The following is a 6,493-nucleotide window of genomic DNA, read 5'->3' as shown; positions in this document are numbered from 1 at the left end:
GTTAGTTAGTTAGTTAGTTAGTTAGTTAGTTAGTTAGTTAGTTAGTTCTTCCACAGACCGTGAGCCGTGCGGAAACTATGCGCACTGTCCGCAGACTTCATACTTGAGTGTACCCCCTGACCAGCTGCAGTCCACAGGTAAGGGGCGTTTACCTTCGGGACAAATTGAGTTTGCCGACTGGTCATTTGCTGACATGCCTACTGGATTAATTGACAGGTTGCAAAAAAAACCCAAAAAACGAACTGGTAGCTCCAGCGGCAGCGGTGTTTGTGTTTATATGTTGTTAATAAGTTCTAAAAAAAAAACTAAAAAAAAAACAGGGAGCACTGGCCCTGCCGTCCACACATCAGACCGGCTCACCAGGAAATCTCCAGACCCTCCCGCAGCCATGCTGGACCTGATTTTAACCCTCTTGTGACAAATTCTTTCATTTCTCACAATTTCAGTCATGGCATCAACGGACGAGGAGGAAGAGATCACTTGCCTCTTGGGAAAAAACAAAACAAAACAAAAGGCCATTAAACCAGATCAGGGATGAAGAAGGGGAATTTAATACATTGGTGTCACATACAAAACAGTCCATCGCTGGGCAGTTTATTGTGCGACACCGAGTATGCGTACGTGTTCGTAGAAATTGATCTTTGCATGGACATGCCTTGCGAGCATCCGCTTCAAGTCTAATCTGGTACACGCGGACCTCCTTGGAATGAGGTCCACTCCAGTATGTGGGAGCCTTTAGTTTCTGCTGTTAGCTTTTTTTTTTTTTAATGTATTTATTTATTTATTTATTTATTTTTGCCACACAGCTAAGCTTACTGCCATAAGCTACGAAAATATGCCCATCACTGGAGTCATAATGTACAGTTAGCAAAGTGCATAACATAGTGAAGTCTGCCTTTTTGATTTAAGTTTTGCTTGGTTAAAGTTTCAAAATCAATATTGGCAGCCAAAAAAAAATCAGTTGCCTGATAAAGCTTGTATTTACTGAAATGTTCTGGAGTTCACTTTTATATAGTCTTGTCAACAATGTTTGTTTGTGTGTTGGGTGTTGTTTTGCTAGATGTTAAAATCAATAAGCCTTTACTGACACAATGACTTTACATAAAACAAATCAAAAATTCTAGCTCGTAATTTCACATCATTAAGATGAACTAAAAAAAAGAAAAAAGAAAAAAGAACGTGAACAACATAAATCCTTACATTACATTCTACAACACACTCATAGATAATTTTTTATTTATTTTTAATGCAGACCCCTAAAGGCACATGACAGGGTTCTCTGTGAAGCAACCACCCAAATCCCATGCAGCTTTTCCACCTCCCAGTGTGTATATGTTCTGCTGCATTTTAAGGCTCTGAGGGTGTTTTACACATCCCAAGAGGCAACAGTCTATTTATACGGGATCTTAAAATGGAATAGTCATATCCATCCCACCTCCCAGCCCCACCCTCACAGCAGCAGTTTTTGGTGGCAGTGTTGACACACGAGCACATGATAGTCCAATCTAATCTTTTAATCGCTTCGGTAACTTCATGTCTCCAAGTGAGATGGGCAAGCTACCAGTGGGGATGAAACATTTTCTGCAGAGATATGATCCTGGTATACATAGGAATAAATAAATAAAAATATTAAATAAACACACACAAACGTCTATACTCACATATACACACTGTGGCGCTCCACCCCACCCCCTGAGTACCACTACGAAGCCTCATGTTTCTGTGGGTATTAACAGATCAGCACAGAGCAGCAGCCACCCTGCTTTTAAGTCTTTTCTTGAGGTAGTGCTTCAGAAGCCTTCTGCAGAGCAGGATAAACGCACAGCAGTCCCCCAGGCCCAGTGCCTCCTCAACTGCTTAGTTCTGTCTTTGCTACCCCCTCCTTCCCCTTCATTCTGCACTTATCCCCACTTTCCTTCTATCCCTCATTATTTCTATCCCCCTTCTTTTCCTAAGCATTCCATGTTTTCTGTTACACTCTTTGTTCCTACCTTCCTTTGCTCTATTCATGTCTATTTTATCCATTTCCTCTATAGCTTTATGTCATTCTCTTTCTTGAGACTTTGCCCTCATTTTGCTGTCATTCACTAGACCCCAGTAATGAACTAGACTTGTAGCACATCACCAATTGGAGTTAGGAAGTGATGGGTTACATTGGAAGCTTAGCCTCATGAATGCATGGTAAGCTCTGGGGCACTTAAAGCCTGACACTCAGCTTAGTGCCATCACAAGTCAAAGGGTCAAATTCTTCTGAATAATTACCATCCTGGTCTTAAGTAAGAAAGTGATTATTAAGGAGACTAAGTCTTTACCTTTTCAACATTATACAATTGATTGCAGGGAAGTTTTCCTTGCCCCTGATAATGTTATGAAACCCCAAAAGCATGTTGTTGGAACTGTATGTATTTTTTTTCTGAGCTATGATTTTCCATCCATCATCCATCCATCTATACATACATACATCCATCCCTCCATCCATACATCTTCCACTCAACAGTTCCTGGTCACAGATGCAACAGGTCTAGGAAGGAAACCCAGTTGTCCCTCTTTGCAGTAACACTCAGCTCCTCTGGGGAAATCTAAAGGCAGGGGACAATATTTAAACTCCTTGGCATACTGTGGGTCTGCCCAATTTGCCTCTTCATAGTGGGACTAGGAGTCAGAAAACATACAGAGGAAGGTGCCCAGTAGGCACTCTACTTAGATGGTTGAACTACCTCAGCCAAATAATTTCAATGTAGAGGAGCAGCAGCTCTAATCTTTGTTCTCCCCCTGGATAAAGATACTTCATCCTCATTTCCAAAGTTGTAAAGTAAGCTCATTTCAAACACTTGTGTGTTGGATTTTGTTTTTTCATGATTTATATTACATGACCACAGGTGAGGGTGGGAACGCAGGTGCACCCATACATTTTTGCATAGTTCTGCTCCTTCTTTACCACACCAGATTAAAGCATTGAGTATTGTAGATAAAATCTCAACATGTTGGTCCTTCTCCCATTCTCACCATAACTCATGAACAAGACCTCATTAAACCATATGATACAAGACAGCAATTCACTGTGAGTTACTGGCATTTCAAAACTGTTCATAGTACTAATTTGCAGCCTACTGAAAATAATTCAGCTTTAAGAAAAAAATGTCCAAGCACATGGGGACCAGTGATGTTTCCCCATTGTGTTGGACAGTACAAGGGTGGCCCTGTTCCAGCCCTCAGAAATGCTCAATAAATTGTAAAGCTGCTTTAAATTAAAATGTCTGAAACTAGACATGTTTGAATCAGTGTAAAACAAATATTGCATTGTAAAAATAAATGGGGGGGGGGGGGGGGGGGATATTTTTTAAACATGAAAAAAATTTCTGTACTTCAAGGCAGCTGTGGCTGAGTGGTAAGAGCAGTCGTCCTCCAATGGGAGAATTGGGGGTTTGATTCCACCAGCAGTTACATGTTCAAGACACTGAACCCCTCATTGCCTCCGATGTGTGTCCCTCGGTGTATGAATGTGATCTAAAATCACTGATTCGTCTTTGTAGAGACATAGTAGAGTGCTGTTTGAATGGGTAAATGAGGGCACAGATTGTAGTGTAAAGCACTTTAAGTGTCTTGATAAGCTAGATAAGTGCTTTATAAGTACAGTCCATTTACCATTTATTTGTAAAGCTGCTTATAATGAGCTACATTTGTTTGAACCAAGAAAAAAAAAACACGCGCAGACTCCCTCCACATACACGCATACAAAAATATAGAACTACAGTGTATAAAATATAAAAGTAGTTGTTTATCAAAGACAACGAGGACAGCTAGAAAAATTATATAGACTCGCAAGCAATTATTTTACCATTCAAATGCAAAGAATGACAGATGAACAAGAAGACAGACTGACAGACGGGAGAAGGCTAAGTAGGTTGAATCCAAATTAAGCTGATCAGAGCTCACTGTGAGATAATCTAGTTATGAGGATAAAGGACTTCCCTATGGCTAGAAACACATCAACTTATGACTCAGTGTGTTCATGTGTATGTGTGTGGGGGTTATGTGTGTGTGTAAATGTGGGAAAACAGAGCATGTGCAAAGTGTCTCCCAGTGTGTGCTGTTTGTATCTGTTTATCCATATTCAAATATACCCACAGACTGAGCCTCAGAAGTTGTCTTAACAGCTAACAGTTGCAACCTGTGTTTAGTGCTTTACGCATTCACGTGTTGAAGGAGAAGCTGACTTCAGTGAGACACTGAAAAGGGCAGAAAACTTGAGTTTTAAGGCAAATTTATGCTAATAACAGCCAAGCTGACACATCTGACTATGTTTTAGTATTTACAGACATATGTTGTTTTTGCTTTAAAAACAGAACAGCAGCACATGTACACATGTGCTATTTGTGTTTTTTTTATTGAGAAATACAACATGTTGTATGCTAAATGTTAGCAAAGCAGTGAAGCTATGTTAATTTGTGGAAGTCATTGTTCTGAACTTTTTAGAATGTTAAGCTGTGGAGGCATGATATGATGATATGGGTGCAGCTGTGGCTGAGTGGTTAGAGCGGTCATCCTCCAATTTAAGAGTTAGGGGTTCGATTCCACAAGCAGTCACATGCTGAAGTGTCCCTGGGCAAGACACTGAACCCCTCATTGCCTCCGATGTCTGTCCCACCAGTGTATGAATGTGATAAAGCAACAATTAATCTTTGTACAGAAATAGTAGAGTGCTGTATGAATGGGTAAATGAGAACACAGATTCTAGTGTAAAGTGATTTGAGTATCTTGATAAGATAGAAAATTACTTTATGGTCCATTTACCATATGCAAAAACCAGCACAAATGCGTTATTAGTGATTACCTGCAGTACTTATTATAATGAAAATTTCATATTTTGATTGAACAGGAGGTTTAGCATTTTTTTTTTCTATTTAATAAGTACTTGAGCAACACAATTATGAATCAAAAATCAGTTTTTTTTCCCCTCTGTTGACCAGGGTACTGCATTTATTCATTGTAAAATCTGCCAAAACATGTTTGTTTTTCCTTTAGTAAAAAACTTCAAACCAATGACTACTCAGTGTGCAACTTTCTTTAGTTAAAATATCCTAGACCTCTGTAAAATTTATGGAATGTCATTTCTAGACAGACTGGGAATGTAATGCTCATATAATTTTTTTAGCTTTATGCACACTATGATGACAAACAGAAAATGCTAATGTTGACGGGAAACAGTCTTGAAAAAATAGAGAAGAGCTTTGAGCATGCCCATGCAGTACCTTCCTATCTAATGTAAAAACATCAGTAGCCTAAATATTTTCATGTTTTAATTACAAAGCTATTGCGAATAATTATATCTCCCACAATGTGCTCGGGCGCTGTTAAGAGGCATTTGTAGTATTATGCTGTTATGGTCAAGCAGCTTCTTCTCACATCTTATCAATGCAATGGACACTGCTTCAAAAGTCTAGTTGTTTACACATTTTAACAACATCAAGTGGTCTGACCTCAAGGTGACCTTGATAGAAAGTTTTGTAGCACAATTTAAAGTGTCCCATTGTGATTGCAAATAATTCAGACTATGAAATTCTGAACTCCAAGCTTGATTAGAAAGGGTCTTTTACATGTTCGGATTGATTGGCAGCAACAGTTAATTATTTTAATATCACTGCTGCTGCTTTTTTTTTCTTCTTTTTTTTGTATTTGGCATTAACACACACCTGAATGCTCGGAACAAGCAAAGTGTCCAAACTTCTGCTTTCATTGAACTAATCACACTTGCTATTAATTCAAGTATCACTGATTAGCAGAATCAGGCTGCTACTTGCTTTCTTAATTCACATGTGTGCAGAAGATTATTATGAGTTTTTCACCACACAATTTGGGACATTTCTGTGTTAAGTTTATGAGTGTGAGGTGGATTTTTAGTTATGTTACTAAATGCTCACACATAAAACGTTAAAACTTAAGGAATGTGGCCTTTGCTTTATTTATTAGTATACCATGTTTAGTGGTTTCTGAATAATTTGTTTGTCTATTTGATTTTTTTTTTGTTGTTGTTGTTGTTAAGGTTTAATTTTGCAGAAAAAAAAGACGGAAAACATTGGGTGTGAAACATGACATCATCCAATAGAAATGAATGAATTTGCCCTTAAAAAAATTTAGGAAGAAGGAAACCTATTTTAGTTGCTGTATTTTTTTTTTTTTTTTGTCTGTTTGTTTTCCATTTGAAGTTAAAATAAAATTAAGCTCTTTCAAAAGGGCTTATCCAGTAAAATAATAATAATAATAATAATAAAGCGGGCAAAGACAAAACCCCCCCCCCAAAAAACTAGTAATAATAAAATACTGCAAATATTTAGGTGTCAAAAATGTGAAGAAAGTAGTCATTATAACATTGTAAATGCTATAGGAATGCAAAAAATATTAAAACAGTCACAATATTAGATGTTAAAAGACATGGAAAGTATCCATCTTCCATATGTTGTCTATTTTGTTTACATTTGTCTTTTTATAGTGC

This window comes from Nematolebias whitei, chromosome 7 (genome assembly GCF_014905685.2).
Source record: "Nematolebias whitei isolate Nwh7 chromosome 7, NemWhi1, whole genome shotgun sequence".
NCBI classification, from domain to species: domain Eukaryota; kingdom Metazoa; phylum Chordata; class Actinopteri; order Cyprinodontiformes; family Rivulidae; genus Nematolebias; species Nematolebias whitei.
Note: the sequence above shows the minus strand (reverse complement) of the source record.